This window comes from Hemitrygon akajei, chromosome 9 (genome assembly GCF_048418815.1).
Source record: "Hemitrygon akajei chromosome 9, sHemAka1.3, whole genome shotgun sequence".
Lineage (NCBI taxonomy): Eukaryota > Metazoa > Chordata > Chondrichthyes > Myliobatiformes > Dasyatidae > Hemitrygon > Hemitrygon akajei.
This window is the reverse complement of record NC_133132.1, coordinates 30,839,671-30,857,912: the sequence shown is the minus strand read 5'-3', so window position 1 is coordinate 30,857,912 and position 18,242 is coordinate 30,839,671. Positions and strand designations below refer to the sequence as shown.

General features: G+C 44.6%; 1 protein-coding gene across 3 annotated transcripts in view; it reads right to left on the bottom strand.

The window, feature by feature from the left end:
- Positions 1-6,505, bottom strand: part of LOC140732995 (sialate:O-sulfotransferase 2-like) — a 450,507-nt gene extending 444,002 nt beyond the window's left edge. For all 3 annotated transcript variants that reach the window (XM_073055731.1, XM_073055733.1, XM_073055735.1), the window contains exon 1: positions 6,146-6,505. The gene's annotated coding sequence lies outside the window, so the exon portion shown is untranslated. The remainder of the gene's footprint in view (positions 1-6,145) is intronic.
- Positions 6,506-18,242: the final 11,737 nt, after the last annotated feature.

The window sequence follows — 18,242 nt, the reverse complement described above, 5'->3', positions numbered from 1 at the left end:
TTCTCCTTCCATACTTATTCAAAGTTCAAAGTAAGTTTATCGTCAAAGTACATGTAAGTCACAAATACAAACCTGAGATTCATCTTCTTGTGGGCATTCATAAAGGAAGCATCATGCCCCAGGACCAAGGTACAAAACAGAGTACATATAGCCACACACAGCACATATCCTGTACGTATTGTCACAAAATATTAGCACAAGTCCCTGAGTGGCTTGGCCTGATGATTGACATCAAGTGTGAGATGAATGTTGATGGAAGAGTTGAGAATAGAAAAGTGGGGGTGGGGGGGAAGTAGGATTGGGTGTTGCTGGTCAGTGTGGACCCAGTGAGCTTGTTTCTGTGCTGCATTCCTCTGTAATGAAACTCAGATCGAGGGAGTGCTGAACTGTATTTTGCAACTGACATTAAACCAACGTTCTCCCTGTAGACCCAGGAGCACCCTCCATTCCTGAAACCATTCACCATGAGGGGTCAGAGACAAACACCCTCCATTCCTGAAACCATTCACAGTGTGGACTCAGAGACAAACACCCTCCATTCCTGAAACCATTCACAGTGTAGACTCAGAGACAAACACCCTCCATTCCTGAAACCATTCACAGTGTAGACTCAGAGACAAACACCCTCCATTCCTGAAACCATTCACAGTGTAGACTCACAGACAAACACCCTCCATTCCTGAAACCATTCACAGTGTAGACTCAGAGACAAACACCCTCCATTCCTGTAACCATTCACAGTGTAGACTCAGAGACAAACACCCTCCATTCCTGTAACCATTCACAGTGTAGACTCAGAGACAAACACCCTCCATTCCTGAAACCATTCACAGTGTAGACTCAGAAACAAACACCCTCCATTCCTGAAACCATTCACAGTGTAGACTCAGAGACAAACACCCTCCATTCCTGAAACCATTCACAGTGTAGACTCAGAGACAAACACCCTCCATTCCTGAAACCATTCACAGTGTAGACTCAGAGACAAACACCCTCCATTCCTGAAACCATTCACAGTGTGGACTCAGAAACAAACACCCTCCATTCCTGAAACCATTCACAGTGTAGACTCAGAGACAAACACCCTCCATTCCTGAAACCATTCACAGTGTAGACTCAGAGACAAACACCCTCCATTCCTGTAACCATTCACAGTGTGGACTCAGAGACAAACACCCTCCATTCCTGAAACCATTCACAGTGTAGACTCAGAAACAAACACCCTCCATTCCTGTAACCATTCACAGTGTAGACTCAGAGACAAACACCCTCCATTCCTGAAACCATTCACAGTGTAGACTCAGAGACAAACACCCTCCATTCCTGAAACCATTCACAGTGTAGACTCAGAGACAAACACCCTCCATTCCTGAAACCATTCACAGTGTAGACTCAGAGACAAACACCCTCCATTCCTGAAACCATTCACAGTGTAGACTCAGAGACAAACACCCTCCATTCCTGAAACCATTCACAGTGCGGACTCAGAGACAAACACCCTCCATTCCTGAAACCATTCACAGTGTAGACTCAGAAACAAACACCCTCCATTCCTGAAACCATTCACAGTGTGGACTCAGAAACAAACACCCTCCATTCCTGAAACCATTCACAGTGTAGACTCAGAGACAAACACCCTCCATTCCTGAAACCATTCACAGTGTAGACTCAGAAACAAACACCCTCCATTCCTGAAACCATTCACAGTGTAGACTCAGAGACAAACACCCTCCATTCCTGTAACCATTCACAGTGTGGACTCAGAGACAAACAACCTCCATTCCTGAAACCATTCACAGTGTAGACTCAGAAACAAACACCCTCCATTCCTGTAACCATTCACAGTGTAGACTCAGAGACAAACACCCTCCATTTCTGAAACCATTCAGCTTGATAGCATCACATTTGCTCAGACGCATCTGTTCTGAAGCTGAAGATTATTGTCCTGGACCACAACTGGCCTGTTCCACTCAGGTAATGATTATCAAAGAGGAAGTAACTACCCTGCAACAGTTTTAACCACTTGTACACTAACAGTTAACTCTTAATTTCACAATCGACCTTGTTGAGGCCCTAATGCATTTCCCTGCCTGCACTGCACTGCCTCTGTAGCCGCACAATATTCTGCATTCTGTTTTCTCTTCCCTACCTCACTGCAGGGCGTGATCTGCCTGGAAGGCATGCAAACAAAAGTTCCCTCTCCTCCCACCCATTGTATCTTGGCCCACATGACAACAATAAAGGTTCAGGATTTTTTTTTTAAAATGCTTTTAAAGACAAACACTTTCCACCTTCTGTGAACGCCATCTTCGAGTGAGGGGAAATCGTGGCTTGACCATCAATTAACTGATCAAAGGGAGAAACAAGGAGTCTTAAATTGATTTATTTAGAGATACAGCACAAGAACAGGACCTTCCAATGTGACCAGCTAATGCACATCTCTTTGGAATGTGCAGGAAACCAGAGGAACTGGGGAAACCCATGTAATCACAGGGAACTGAACCCGAGTCACTGGCACGGTAATAGTGTTACACTACTGTGCCACCCTAAAAAACGAATAAGCCTTCCCACGCTGCACCTGGGAGGGGAGGGTTTCAGAAGACACTGATGTGTGGGGTGCCAGCAATCACGTGATGAACCTTGAGGCAACATATAGTGGCAAGTGCGGGGGTGGGGGGGGGTGTGGTGCTACTTTCAGTGTTGAGCAGCCTAGACTGAGTGAATATGCAGAGGATGTTTCCTATGGTAGAGGAGTTTAGGACCAGGGGGCACAGTCGCAGCATCTCCCTTTAGGACAGAGACGAGGAGGAATTTCTTCCACCAGACAGTGGTGAATCTGTGGAATTAATTGCCACAGATGACTGTGAAGGCAAGTCAATGAGTATACTTAAAGAATAGGGTTACAGGTTCTTAGTTAAGCAGGGCATCAAAGGTTACAGGGAGAATGGGGTTGAGAGGGATAATAAATCAGCCATGATGGAACGACAGAACAGACCCAATGAGCTGAATGGTCTAATTCTGCTCCCATGTCATATGTTTGCTCAGAAACAGCCAAGCTTGGATGATTCATACCAAAATGCAATATATCATTGCTGCCTGGCCTCGGGTTGTCAGTACAAAGTCATTGTGTTATTTATAAAAGGAGACGATGAGGTGCTGGCCTCTTTTCTAACATTGCAAACTCCAGGGCCAATGAGCAAAGTATCTCCTGCTCCACCCAGGGTTTTGCACGCTTGTGAAGCTGGAATCTGGTGACGGAAGAGTACCCCTGGAGGAGGTTTGGAACCCAGGGCAAAGGTGACAGCCACAGTGGGGCAATTGTACACACAAGAGATTCTGCAGATGCTGGAAATCCAGAGCAACATCCTTAAAATGCTGGAGGCACTCAGCAGGTCAGGCAGCACCGATGGAGGGCAATAGGCAGTCAATGTTCCAGGCCAAGATTCTTCATCAGGACTGGAAAGAAGGGGGCAAAAGTCTGAATAAAAAGGTGGGGGAGGGGAAGGAGTACAAACTGGCAGGTGATAGGTGAAGACAGGTGAGGGGTGGGTGGGTGAAGGATGGGGGGATGAAATATGAAGTCGGGAGGGATAGGTGGAAGCGGGAAAAGGAAAAATCTGATAGCAGAGGAGAGTAGACCATGGGAGAAAGAAGGGGATTTGCACCAGTGGGGCAATCAGTTGTGGTTTCTGGTGGATGTGCATCTTGTCAGACTGAGGGAACAGTGGAAATATAGAGACCCAGCGTGGTAATCTCAAGGGCAAGATGATGTTCCTGGGACCGGAGGATTGAGTAATGAGGCTGGGCTCCACCCACCCCTGTGTTCTGGAAGCTTCTAACGTCATGAGAGGCAGAGATAAGTTGAAAGGTCATGGTCTTTTTCACCAGGCTAAGGGAGTGGAATGTAAAACTGGAGCGGGTACGAGGGGAAAGATTGCAAGGGACCCGAGGGGTAACGTTTTAAGCACAGTGTGGTGGGTGTATGGAACAAGCTGCAGAGTCAGGTGCAAGTGCAATAGTTAAGGGGCATTTTGACAGTTACCATGGATAGGGAAGGTTTAGAGATGATGAGCCGAATGCAGGCAGACATTTTGTTCACCAAGGACACGAAGGGCCGAAGGGCCTATTTCTGTGCTTCATGACGCCATATCCGACCCGAATACGTTGTAAAACGGAACTCAGTTCCAATTTAGAAACAAGAGCCCGTGGAAGTGACAGGGATCACATCACCAAGCCAGTCACTGGAAAAGCAAATGCCCTGTTGGGAAGCGAATGTACTACTGGTCTACTCTGGGTTTACAAACGACTCCAGACCAACACAGTCTGCTCCATCAGCATCTTCTCGGGATCACATGTTGTAAACGGGAGGGGCAGCGGACGCACATTCAATCCAACTTTCACGGAGGGAACTGGAATAACTAAAGAAAAGACAGATTTGCAGGCGGCAGGGGAAGAGTTAAGGACGTGGGATGAACCCGATTGCTGCGAGACTGCGGCGTTCGGCACGGTTGCCTTCAAACCCTGCGAGTTTCGGTCCCGCTTCAGGCTGACCCTCTGGAAGGGACGGCAACGCCGTCGAAGCATCTGCCTCCGGAGGGAGGGGTTGGTAAATCGAGCCCTTGAAATCTCTCCAAAATGGACAGCAAACATCCCGCGGTACCAATTCCTTCATAGGTCACTTCTGAGCGAAAGGCATTTCTCAGGTACAGCCCGCTCTCTCTGAAACCTCCTCATCACACAAACAACCTCGGTTCTGTTGTATTGGGGAACTGCGCTCTCCAGAGCGGAGTGAACCCCGCCGTCAACCGCTGTAAACGGTACACGGTCGTCAATGAGATTATCAAACCCACGTCCCAGCCCGGAATTGCAATACTTAACTCTTTCAAATAATTACGCCCCTCCTGATTACAAGCTTTGTTAATTGCGCGGTAGGAAATAACAACCGTTTAATTACCAGTCCCCAGTAGTACGTCTAGAAAAGAAACTGCGGGGAGATCCCGATCAAAGGCTCGCAGTCTCAAATTCGTCATAAAATTAAAACGTGCCCTCAGTTTAAAATGTTGCGTTTCACGGGCTATTAGGAGAGAGTGCAGTCTCGCCCAGAGTGTTATTTGCGAGAAAAAGCGACGCCATTCATAATTACAAGCAGCTTCTTTCGCAAAGTACAAGAAGGTGCAGCGGTGATTCTCTCTCTCTGTAGCATTGAGAAAAAAATCCCAGACACAGCACAGAAATATACTAGAGAGAGAGAGAGAGTGTGTGTGTGTGTGTACACGCGCCACTTTATAATCACTGAATGTGTGCCACTGTACTAGTGAATATATATATATATATTTAAAAGTCAGAGTATGAAGTGTTTGACAATGCAGATGTCAAAAAGTGTCAGCGAGGAACAGTCTGATTTCTCATTTGTTCCAAGTTTTTAATCGGACTCTCCGGCCCTCTGAAATGACAGATGAACTGACAGACAGCCTATTTTACGCGCTGTTCCATCCCAGCGTATTGTTTAATTATAACAAGGCTCTTGCATCTTAAAACAGGAATATTTGTTTACAATTAGCTGGAAAAGTCAACATACGTTTTCCTCGCTTGTTTGGACAAGACGGAAGGTTTGCTACAACTGAACTCGCGCCGCAGATCACTTCGCTTTAGGACCGACACCACTCCATCATACATCTCCCCCTCCCAAATCTACAGCCTTTCCCCCAATTACCTCCCTCTCCGTTCCTCCTTCACCCCCAAACAAACCATGGTTTATTTTTACCCTCTCCCCACTCGACCTCCCACCCTAACCCCTTGGCCGTCCATTCTAACTGCAGCACCCATTCAATATATCCCGCGGGAGCACCCACGAAACAGGCGGAGTTTCCATCAAAAAGGACGCTGCTGTAAATAAAGAGCAAATCTTTCAAGGATCAAAATTAAAAACAGCTCAGAGTTGAAGACAACCGAGGAGGGAGAAAGAACCCGTCTCCAATAAGTATTTAAATATTTCAGGCAATCTGCAATGGTCTGAACAGGGGCGGGAAGGGGGAACAGGGGTCACCCGGCGAATTGAAGTTGTCCATCAGTTCGCGAGGGACAACTGCCCCTCACTACTGGATGCGGACACCGGCTCAGCCAAACCACGAATCCGCTCTCCTACCTGCTCGGGAGCCAAGTTGGAAGGAACCCCGGCGTCGCCACAGCCTCGGGATGTTCGGCTCTCTTCTCCCACGGTATTCTCCCCTCTTCTCTACCGAACGTGGCCGGGGAGAGGAGTGAAAGCCGAGCACTTAACTCCACGTATAATCCCACCAACTCAGGTAGCAAGAACACCGCGCTCTGAAAACCTCAATGGGCTTTGAATCTTAATTCTAATGAAGAAGCGGGACAATTGGGCTAATTCCATTTGATATTTCAGGAGATAAATATGGGCTACCCGACAGTTCTAGTATTCATTATTATTATCTTTGTTATTTCATCTTCCTTCCTCCCTCTCCCCCGTTCCCACTTCTCTCTTCTCCAGCAGTTATCTGGAATCTGAATTTAAACGCACCCCCTCCCCCTCGGGTGCTCAGCCCAGCACGCAAGCGCAGTAAGCACAGCCACACCGCTTAAAGCGGATCAACTCTCAACTGCTCATCCGTCTCCCAACAAAGAAAAATGTTTCATGCACCGTCTTTACCTCCCCTCACATGTATCTCCAAATTAATACCGGCGGGGGGAAGAACCCGGAACATTTTGAAATGGGGACCAGACTGAGGTGTGAGTGGCCACATTGAACCAAGATCAATCAGGTAGTGATCCTTCACACAGTGACTGGGTGATTCTGTCTCAAAGGGAATCGGGAACGGGATCCGATAGAGAATCGGTGAGGAACAGGCGAGGGGTTCAGTTCCACAAGAGCACGGGGTGAGCGGCTGTCTGCCACTCACCGACACCTGAACTCACTGGATAGACTCATCGCCTCCTCTCACGGCCTGCACCCGTTCCCAGGGCCATTTCTGGGCATGAGGTTCAACGGAACGGGTGGGGCTTTCATCCAAATTCAGCGATAAAGAATTTGATAAATATATATAGAAGAGTTTGAAGATTGGTTACTGTAATTTCCAGTTCACGTGTAAAGGAGAAGACAATAATTGTTACTCCGGATCTGATGCAGCACATACAAACACAATAAGATAAAGAATAAACACACAGTAAATATAAATACATACGATAGCCTATGTACAAGGATTGATTGTATGTCCATAAAGTGACTCTAGGCACAGGAGTGTCTGTACATAAGGTGAGTGACAGGAAATGATGAAGTAGTGGTGGTTGGGGGGTGGGTTAGTGGGAGGAAATGTTGATCAGCCTCACTGCTTGAGGGAAGTAACTGTTTTCGAGGCTGCTGGTCCTGCTGTGCTTGCCATGTGGCCTCTTCCCCGATGGGAATGGGACAAACAGTCCACGGGCAGGTCAATGATGTTACTGGTCCTTTTCCAACACCTTTCTGTATATATGTCCTTGATGGTGTGCAAGTTGGTGCCAGTAATGCATTGGGCTCTTTGAACTATCCAGGTAGATTCCATACCACGCAGTGGTGCAGCCTGTTAGGATGTTAGGATTCAATGTCTGTAGTGAGATGCTGAAGATGTTCTATAGGTCAGTTGTGGAGAGCGTCCTCTTCTTTGTGGTGGCGTGTTGGGGAGGAAGCATTAAGAAGAGGGACGCCTCATGTCTTAATAAGCTGGTAAGGAAGGCGGGCTCTGTCGTGGGCAAAGTACTGGAGAGTTTAACATCGGTAGCTGAGCGAAGGGCGCTGAGTAGGCTACGGTCAATTATGGATAACTCTGAACATCCTCTACATAGCACCATCCAGAGACAGAGAAGCAGTTCCAGCGACAGGTTACTATCGATGCAATGCTCCTCAGACAGGATGAAGAGGTCAATACTCCCCAATGCCATTAGGCTTTACAATTCTACCGCCAGGACTTAAGAACTTTTTAAAAGCTATTATTAATGCTTTTTGAGATAGTGAGTTAGATGCATATCATATTTTTTACTGAGTTAAGTATTGTATGTTATTAGTTTTGCTACAACAAGTGTATGGGACATTGGAAAAAAAGTTGAATTTCCCCATGGGGATGAATAAAGTATCTATCTATCTATCTATCTATCTATCTATCTATCTATCTCTACCGCAATCTGTAGAATGAACTGAGTATGGATGTGCAAAGTCCAGCCTCTCTCGAGCTTCCACAGAAAGTAGAGCTTTCCCGATCGTGTAGAGTGTGTTCTGGGACCACGAGAGGTTAAACATAAAAGCAGCAAAATGGAACTAATTACTGAAACAAAAACAAATGCGGAATTTATTATATAAATCTGCAAATAAAATAAAACCAGAAAATGTTAGAAACACTTAGCAGGTCAAGCTACATCTGAGGAGAGAGAAACAAAGCACTAATGTTTCACCTCAGCATTGTACAGTGCCTATAAAAATATTCATTCTCCCCCAGAAATTTTCATGTTTTGTTATTTTAGAATATTGAATCAGAGTGGATTATTTTGGCTTTTTTGACACCGATCAACAGGAAAATACTCTTTTGTGTGAAAGTGAAAACAGATCTCTACAAAGTGATCTAAATTAATTACAAATATAAAACACAAAATAATTGATTGCATGGGTATTTACTCCTCTTTAATACGAACACCAGATCATCACTGGTGCAGCCAATTGGTTTCACAAGTGACATAATTAGTTAATGGAGATCACCTGTGTGCAGTCAGGGTTGATTGGAGTAAAAATACACCTGTGTCTGGAAGCTCCAGCTGCTGGTGAGTCAGTATCCTGGCAAAAACTCCACCATGGACACAAAAGAACACTCCAAGCAACTCCATGCAAAGGTTATTGAAAAGCACAAGTCAGGAGATGGATAGAAGAAAATTTCCAAGTCACTGAATATCCATTGGAGTACAGTTAAGTCAATCATCAAGAAATGGAAAGAATATGGCACAGCTGTAAATCTGACTAGAGCAGGCCGTCCTCAAAAACTGAGTGACTGTGCAAGAAGGGGACTAGCGAGGGAGGCCAGCAAGAGACCCTTGACAACTCTGGAGGAGTTACAAACTTCAGTGGCTGTGATGGGAGAGACTGCACATACAACAACTGTTGCCCGGGTGCCTCACCAGTCACACTTTCTGCGAGAGTGGCAAAGAGAAAGCCACTTTTGGAAAAAAAAACCCACGTGAAATCTTGGCTAGAGTTTTCCAGAAGCCATGTGGGAGACTCTGTAGTCAGCTGGAAGAAGGTTGTATGGTCTAATGAAACCAAAATTGAGCATTTTGACTACCAGACTAAATGTTATGTTTGGTGTAAGTCAAACACTGCACATCATTAAAAACATGCTATCCCTACTGTGAAATATGGTTCAAGCTGCATCAGACTCTGGAGGGCTTGCAAAAGTAAAGGGTTAGATGAATACAGCAAAATACAGGGAAATCCTGGAGGAAAACAGCAAGAGAACTGCAACTCGGGAGAAGATTTGTTTTCCAACAAGACAATGACCTTAAGCATAAAACCAAAGCTACACTGGAATGACTTAAAAACTACAAAGTTAATGTGCTGGAGTGCCCAAGTCAAAGTCCAGACCTCAATCCAATTGAGAACTTGTGGCTGGACTTACAAAGAGCTGTCCTCTCACAATCCCCATGCAGTCTGAGCAGTTTTGTAAAGAAGAATGGGGAAAAATTGCAGTGTCCAGATGTGCAAAGCTGATAGAGACCTATCCACACAGAGTCCAGGCTGCAGATGCTGCCAAAGGTGCATCTACTAAATACTGACTCGAAGGGGCTGAATACTTATGCAATCAATTATTTTGTGTATTACATTTGTAGTTAATTTAGAACACTTTGTAGAGATCTGTTTACACTTTGATACATACCTTTTTCTGTTGATTAGTGTCAAAAAAAGCTAAATTCACTGTGATTCAATGTTGTAACACAATAAAACGTGAAAACTTCTAAGGGGTGGGGGAGGTGAATACTTTTTATAGGCCCTATACATCGAGACCAAGTGGTGCATTGTTCCAAAGGCTGGTCATAATGGATTGTATGACTTCCTTCTGCAATGACTGATTCCATTTCACGTGTAGGGGTTAATATTGGGTGCCTGTATTCTTAACTGCTGGATTATTAACAGACAATCTGCTGGAGGAACTCAACAGATTCTAGCCAGAGCATCCTAACAAGCAGCATTTGTGGGGGGAAAGGGAATGTTGGACTTTTGGGTTGCAACCCTCTTCTCATTTCCACCATTTGGGAGGAGGTACAGCAGCAGAAAGACACAAACTCAATATTTTAGGAATAGTTTCTTCTCCTCTGTCTTCAGATTTTTGAATGGACATTGAACCCTTCTACACCACCTCACTATTATTGCTCTCTTTTTGAACTATTTATTTAAAATAACAACTTTCATGACATATGTCAGTGATAATAATTCTGATTCCAACCATCAAGGAGGAGGTACAGGAGCCTGAAGATACATACTCTATGTTTTAGGAACAGTTCCTTCCCCTTTGCCATCAGATTCTGAATGGTCCGTGAAGACTATCTCGCTATTTTGCTCTCTTCTTACACTATTCATTTATTCTTCCCATTTCTTACTGTAGCATAGTATTTTTTTATGTATTGTACACGACTGCTGCCACAAAACAACAAATCTCACAATATATGTCAATGATAATAATCCTGATTCATTCTACCCAGAGAGTAGTTGATGCCAAAACACACTGCTAGATATCACAAACAGAGGAAAATCTGCAGATGCTGGAAATCCAAGCAGTGCAGATAAAATGCTGGAGGAACTCAGTAGGCCAGGCAGCTGCTGAGAGAAGGGTCTCGGCCCGAAATGTTGACTATGCTTTTTACCTGGCCTGCTGAGTTCCTCCAGCACTTTGTGTGTGTTGCTAGATATCAGTCACATTTGAGATTTTTCATTGAGTGCCAGTATTTATGAAAAAGCAGTGGAGTGAATCAATGACTGGAACTGATGTAATACAGCCATTCTCTTTCCCCTTTGAAATATTTCTAATTTATCTTACTGACCCAAGGTGACCTCACCTGTGTCACCATGCTTTGAGGAGCTAACTTAAATTCCTGCATTGAATCAGTATGAAATATAGAAACTAGGGATTAATTTTAATATGAAATATAAACAAAAGATGCAGGAAACACTCCGCAGGTCAGGCAACAACTGTGTAAAACAAAAACAGAAAGTGTTTCAAGCCAGGAACATTAAAAAAAACATATAAATTATACACAAAAGAATCCATTTAGAACAAAAAAGAAAGAGAGAGAGTCTCTGGTCTGCACTTTTACTATTCTGAGCTACATTTTAAATGTAATCTTCAAATGCATATTCAAATCCGAAGGCTAGTGGCTGAAGTCAGTTAATTGTGACATGTGCTCAACCAAAATCGCTCTAACAGTTCATTAAAGAATGGAGTAGCTGAAGGGAAGTAGTGGTTCTTGATCCTAGTGATGTGGGACTTCAGGCGTCTGTACCTCCCCCTCAGAAGCTGATGCATGATGATGGCATAGCCTAGACCAACCTTTTTTATGCCATGGGTCCTTACCATTCACCCAGGGGTCCGTAGACCTCAGGTTGGGAACCGCTGGCCTAGATGGAGAAGATCTTTGGTGATGGATGTTGCCTTTTCATGGCAGGGAATGAATTACGTTCTTCCAATTGTGGGGAGGGACGTATCTCTGATGTATTGGGCCAAACCCAATATGCTGCAGCTTCTTGCATTCTGGCACATTTGAAATGCTGTGCAAAACCTTAATGTAATTAGTCAGACGTCTGTAGCCCAGATAGCCAGTATCTGTAGGGTATCTCATTGAATTTGATTTACCATAAGACATAGGAGCACAATTAGGCCTCTTGACCCATTGAGTTTGCTCTGCCTTTGTATCAAGTCTGATTTATTACCCTTCTCAAACCATTCTCCTGCCTTCTGGTAACTTTTGACACCCTTACTGATCAAGAACCTACCAACTTACACATTAAATATACCCAATGACTTGGCCTCCAAAGCCACCTGTGGCAATGAATTCCATAGTTTCATCAACTTCTGTCAAAGCAAATTCCTCCTCATCTCTGTTCCAAAGGAATGTGCGGGCATCCCTCTTTTCTCAGGTGGTGCCCTCTGGTCCTCGACTCTCTCCTTATAGAAAACATCACTCTCTCTAGACCTTTCAGTATTCGATAAGTTTTAATGATATCTCCACTCATTCTTTTAGACTCCAGTGAGTACAGGCCCAGAGCCACCAAACACTCTTTATACGTTAATCCTTTGGATCCCTTCCAATGGCAGCACATCCTTTCTTAGATAAGGGGCTCACAATACTCCACGTGCAGCCTTCTGAAGTCTCAGTATTGCAGCCTTGCCTTTTATTCTAGTCCATTTGAAATGGATGCTAAACTCTATGAGTGATATGCTGACTTTAACTTCCTCCCAAAATCTTCTCAGAGGGTAAAAGGGAAAACCTTTTAACATTCCTTGTAGGATATCCCAAACTATTCAATGTTGTAGGATAGTAAACCTACAGGCAACTTGTACACAACAAACTCCCACAAGGAACAGCATGAATTTAGCTAGATAGCTTGTTGCACCAGAGGTGACAGATAGATACACACTGTACCCTGTTCTCCTGTTCCAGTGGATCATTTGCATCACCTGGACAGAGTTCAAGGGTCATTAGTTTAAGATAAGGTTACATTTATCTGTCACATGTATATCAAAACATTCAGTGAAGTGCAGATCATGCAGGGCAGCGCACAAGTGTCACCATGCTTCTGATGCTGACATAGCACGCTCACAACTCACTAACCCTAATCACTCCCTACTTTGAGGTCACATGAATGGAAAGTAACAAGCTGCAGAATATAGTATTACGGTAACAGAGGTAGTTCAGTGCACGTAGACAAATTAAATACAAAGACGGAGTTTTATATTCCGATCGGGATTCTTTAAATCTGGTCAATGTACAATCTGCTGAAGGAACTCAGGCTGAGCAGCATCTTTGGAGGGAAAGGAATTGTCATTGTTTTGGGTCAAAAATCCAGCATCAAGAAGTTAAAGGCAGAGCATTGGTTGTAATGTAGGAAACACAGTCAATTTGCAGGTAACAAACTCCCAGAAACTGCAAATTGACAGAGACCAGATCATCAATTTGAGCAATATTGACTGAGGGATGAATGTTGGCCAGAACTTTTGGGAGTTCTTCAAACTAGTGTCATTACAGATCTTAGAGATCAGCTTTATTTATGACATGTGCATCAAAACTTACAGTGAAATGTGTCACTTGCTTTGAGGATGTGCTGCGGGCAGCCCGCAAGCTTCCGGCACCAACATAGCTTGCCCACAGCTTACTGACCCGAACTTGTACAGTACGTCTCTGACCCAGAGTAAACCCCTGCAGACATGGAGAGAACGTACAGGCTCCTTGCAGACACTGGCAGGAATTGAACCCCTAGCTTACCTCTGGCACGTTGTAAAGCGTTGTGCTAACCGCTATGATAATGTGCCACCCCCAGCATTAGTTTAATGTCCAGTCCCTCCTTCGTTATTGCACTGCCGCGTCAGGATAACTTTGGAGTCGCTCAAGTCCCTGGAGTGGGAATTAATCACTAACTGTGATAACCTGGTAAAGCACGCCAGGTCCCGTCTGTTACTGATGCATCATGGGCTCCCACTCAGGCTGACACATTCCCATCCTCAGCCCTGGCAAAGAAGAGGAGAAAATAAAGGTTATCCAGGAGTTGATGATACTTGTTGGCAACAGGAAAGGAAAACGAACAAATGCTAACCCCAAACCACATATAAATAATTTTCTGCTGTTTCCAATATTGCAGAGTGCTGTTGGTTGACATAAAACTTTGTCACACCTAATAGAAGCAGCCTGAGGAAGAGAAACGTCTTTCCGTACTCTAATTTTGCCCCAGCAACATAAAGCCCATGTGTGTTATGAATGTGATACACAGAACAGGGCCAATAAATGCATTATAGCTGTGAAAGGAGAGCCTGAACAGCCAAAAAACCCAACAACTAACCACAGCTACTGCTTACTATTACCTACACTCCACCAGAGTCTGTGGATCCCGATCAGCCTTTACAGCCTCCTGAGGACCCACCAGTAGACAACCCCTCGGGAGAACATCATACACACCATGGATAATACCAGGGAGCTTGAAGTTAATGTGATTGGAGGAAATTATGTCAGAGATAATTTTTTTTTACACAGATTGGTAGACGCGTGGAACACACTGCCATGAGGTGGCAGAGCGGATACATTGAGGGCACTTAAGACACTCTTGGATAGGTGATGATAGAAAAATGGAGGGTTATGTAAGATAAACTGATCTTAGAGTAGATTAAAATGTTGGCATCACATTGTGGGCCATAGGGCTTGTTCTGGGTTGTTCTGGGTTAAAGTTCCATAGACTATATTCTATGTTCTATTATCTGACAGATCATTCCTGAATATTTGAGTTTCTAAAATTATGAGAGACATCGACATGAATCTGTGAGTTCATTGCTACAGGGATCTGTGGAAGTTGATAGGTTCTTGTTTAATCAGGGTGTCAAAGGTTACAGGGAGGAGGCAGAAGAATGGGGTTGAAGAGATAATAAATCAGCCGTGATGGAATGGTGGAGCAGACTCGATGGGCCGAACGGCCTAATCCTGATCCTATGTCTTATAGTCTAAACAACCAGTATCTGTTTTGTACCCAGAGTTGAATTGCTGAATACCACAGGACAAGCATTTTAATTGGGGGGGGGGGGGAGTTCAAAGGAGATGTGTGGGACAAGTTTTATTTCATTTTACGTGGAGGGTGGTGGTGGCAGATAGAATACAGGTGTTTTTGAGAAGTTCTTAGACAGGATTGTGAATGAAGGAAACATTGAGGGCTATGTGGATGGGAACGGTGAGATTGATCTTACAGCACAACATTGTGGCAAAGGGGATGGTCCTGTGTTGTACAGTTCTACGTTCTCTGAATGTGCAGGAAATGATGGGATAAGAAGTACGTAACGACAGAAGGGATTAGGTGTCATTAGCTTTATTATTTCAACACTACATTGTGGGCAAAGGGCCTGTTCCTGTGTTGTACTGCTCGATGTTCTATCTGCGCTTCCGTGATCTCCTCAACTCTTTCTGGATGTCTATCCAATTATCTCTTCAGTCTTTCTCTACCTCCCAATAAAAGTATCATCCCTGCTAACAAATTTCACTCTTCTAGTAGTTTAGGGCCAAAATAAGTTTGTTCAAACTCCTCATTGCTTTTCCCAGACTAAATCTGAAAACTCGCACTTACAAGAAATTCTCCTGATGTAATTTTTCTGAGATTCTTTTCTAAAACCAAAGGCTTTGGCACAAGATTTGCAGAGGCCACTGGCATCCAATAGTCAAAACAAACCCCAAAACTTAGACCCGAATTCCCGGATTACCTTACAGACGGACTGCCATAGTTTTGAATCTATTCCTGTCCTGAAGCAGGAAAATCAAATTTAACCAACTTGCAGTGTCTAGCACATGACATCGCACATCCCAAAGCTGCAAAAAAGAGATTTAAGCCCCTTGGTTCAGTTATCTCTGGGATGCTGTTGTTGTAGATTTTAAGAAGCCTGCAGGTGAGGTACAACTAAATAAGCTGAAGCCAGTGCTCACCAGGATGCCATTGCTGTAAATAACTTTTGTCAAACCTGACCAGATGAGCCCAAGCACATTTTGAACTCTACATTAACAACATAAAGAATGAGTTGCAGAAAGCCTCCAGCATTAGCAAACTGCAACATTAATGCGAGCACAGCTTGGAATTGTGAAATGAAGTTGCAAAACTTGTTGTTCCACTTCTTGTTCTCAGTAGCCGGAACTGAAAGTGACTGTTACAGGACAGCATAAGAAGTCATAGAGTTATACAGCACGGACACAGGCCCTTCAGCCCATTGAGTCTGTGCTGACCCTCAAACACTCAAGTACACCAATCCTACATTAATCCCATTTGTAATTCTCCCCACATTCCCACCAACTCTTCCCAATTCTACCCCCGACCTGCACATTCAGGGCAATAGGCAGAGGCCAATTAACTGGCGAATCCACACATCTTTGGAATGTGGGAAACTGGGGTACCAGAGGAAACTCACACAGCAACAGAGAGCAAACTCCACATGGACCACACCCAGCATCAGCATCAGATCTGAGTCTCTGGATCTGTGGGGTGGTGGATCTACCAGCTGTACCACTGTACAGAACCTGAGGAACAGCAAACTCCACATCGACAGCACCTGGGATCAGGATCAAACCCGGGTCTCTGGATCTGTGGGGTGGTGGATCTACCAGCTGTACCACTGTACAGAACCTGAGGAACTCCACAGGAGTTAATCACTGACACAAAGGCGGGCTGGTCACTTGAACAAAACACACACATAATGCTGGAGGAATTCAGCAAGTTAGGCAGCATCTATGGAGGGGAATAAACAGACAATGTGGGGCTGAGACCCTTCATCGAGACTGGAAAGGAAGAGGGCAGAACCCAGAATAAGGTGGTAAGGGGAGGGGAAGGAGTACAAACTGGGTGAGACCAGGTGAGAGGGAAGGTAAGTTGGTGGGGGAGGGGGGATGAAGTAAGAGGCTGGGAAGGGATAGGTGGAAGAGGTAAGTGGATGACAAAGAAGAGGAGACCTTGAGAGAAATGGAAGAAGGAAGGACACCAGAGGGAGGTAATGGGCATGTGAGGAGAAGAGGAAACAAACAAATTTATGCACTGATAGCTCTTCAGAAACATCAGTGTGTTGATAAACAGATAATCATCGCTTGTGAATCAAACATTTTGAACCTTCTTTACAGGCACAAAGCTGATAAAAAATGATAATGCTCCCCTTATCATTTCCAGTTCAGACCATCCAAAAGTTGCCATGGTACTTCCATGTTCCGTTTTATTGCCAGTATTTGCCTAGTGCCAGTTGATGACAAAGCACGTGCCTCCAGTGATGCATCTGCACTAATCCTGATCCTAATCTGAATGTAGCGCTAGTTATCATTCATGGTGTATTTCTACCGGTATTGTTGTGTCTGCTGTAATTTATAGCGAACTTCCTACACAAGTCCCTGCAGAGATGCAGGTTGCGATCCCTATTAGTGTGTATATTCCTTCTAAATATACTTTTAAATATACCTCTTTGAATTACTCCCAAGGCAATCTGCAAAATGTAATATCCCTCTAAGCAATGTACTTTTAAATCAACTTAATGATCTACAGATTTCACGATCATCTGAAGATCTCAGTGGACCAGGCAGTACGGCACCGTGAAGTGGATAAAGATTCCTTGCCCTGTCTGGAAGTGAGCCAGGAGGGAGTGACTCCAAGCCAGGCTGATTGACGGAGGGATGAGGGCCTCCTACCCAGCATCTTGTTAGCAAATGTGAGGTCGCTGGAGAACAAAATTGAGGACCTGAGGGCAAGGTTGCTGCATCGGAGGGAAATGCGGGACTGTTGTATTCCATGTCTGAGTGAGACTTGGCTGTCTCCCGGCACGCAGGATACAGAGGTCAAACCAAAGGGCTTCTTGATTTACTGAATGGACCAACCTGCTGAGTCAGAAAAGGCAAAAGGTGGAGGTGTGTGTTTCATGATAAACTCTCAATGGCGCTCTGATGTAGCAGTTTTGTCAAACTCATTTTACACCGACCTTGAACACCTAACAGTCAAAGGCTGTTCGTTCTATTTACCCAGGGAGTTCTCCTCCATAATCCTGACCACAGTTTACATACACCAGCGGCCACTATAATCAAGCACTTGAGATACTACATGATTGCGTCTTCAAACAAGAAACAGTCCATCTCTGATGCATTTTAAATCATAGTCAGGGACTCCAACCAGGATTGTTTGAAGAAAACCCTGCTTAATTCCATCAGCACATAACCTGTAGCACCAGAGGTCCCAGCACACTAGACCACTGTTATACTGAGATAAGGAATGCCTACTGTTCCATGCCCAGACTGTTTTAGGTAAGTCAGATCACTTGGCTGTCCTTCTACTTGCACACAGGCAGCGGTTAAGGAGCAAAGCTTCAGAAATTAGGACAGCAAACTGGTGGTCGTGAGAGGCAGGGGAGCGTCTATGAGATTATTTTCAGATGAAGAACTGTGCTGTGTTCAAGGAGTCATCTGTGGATCGGAATGAATACACCATGGTTGTAATGGACTTTATT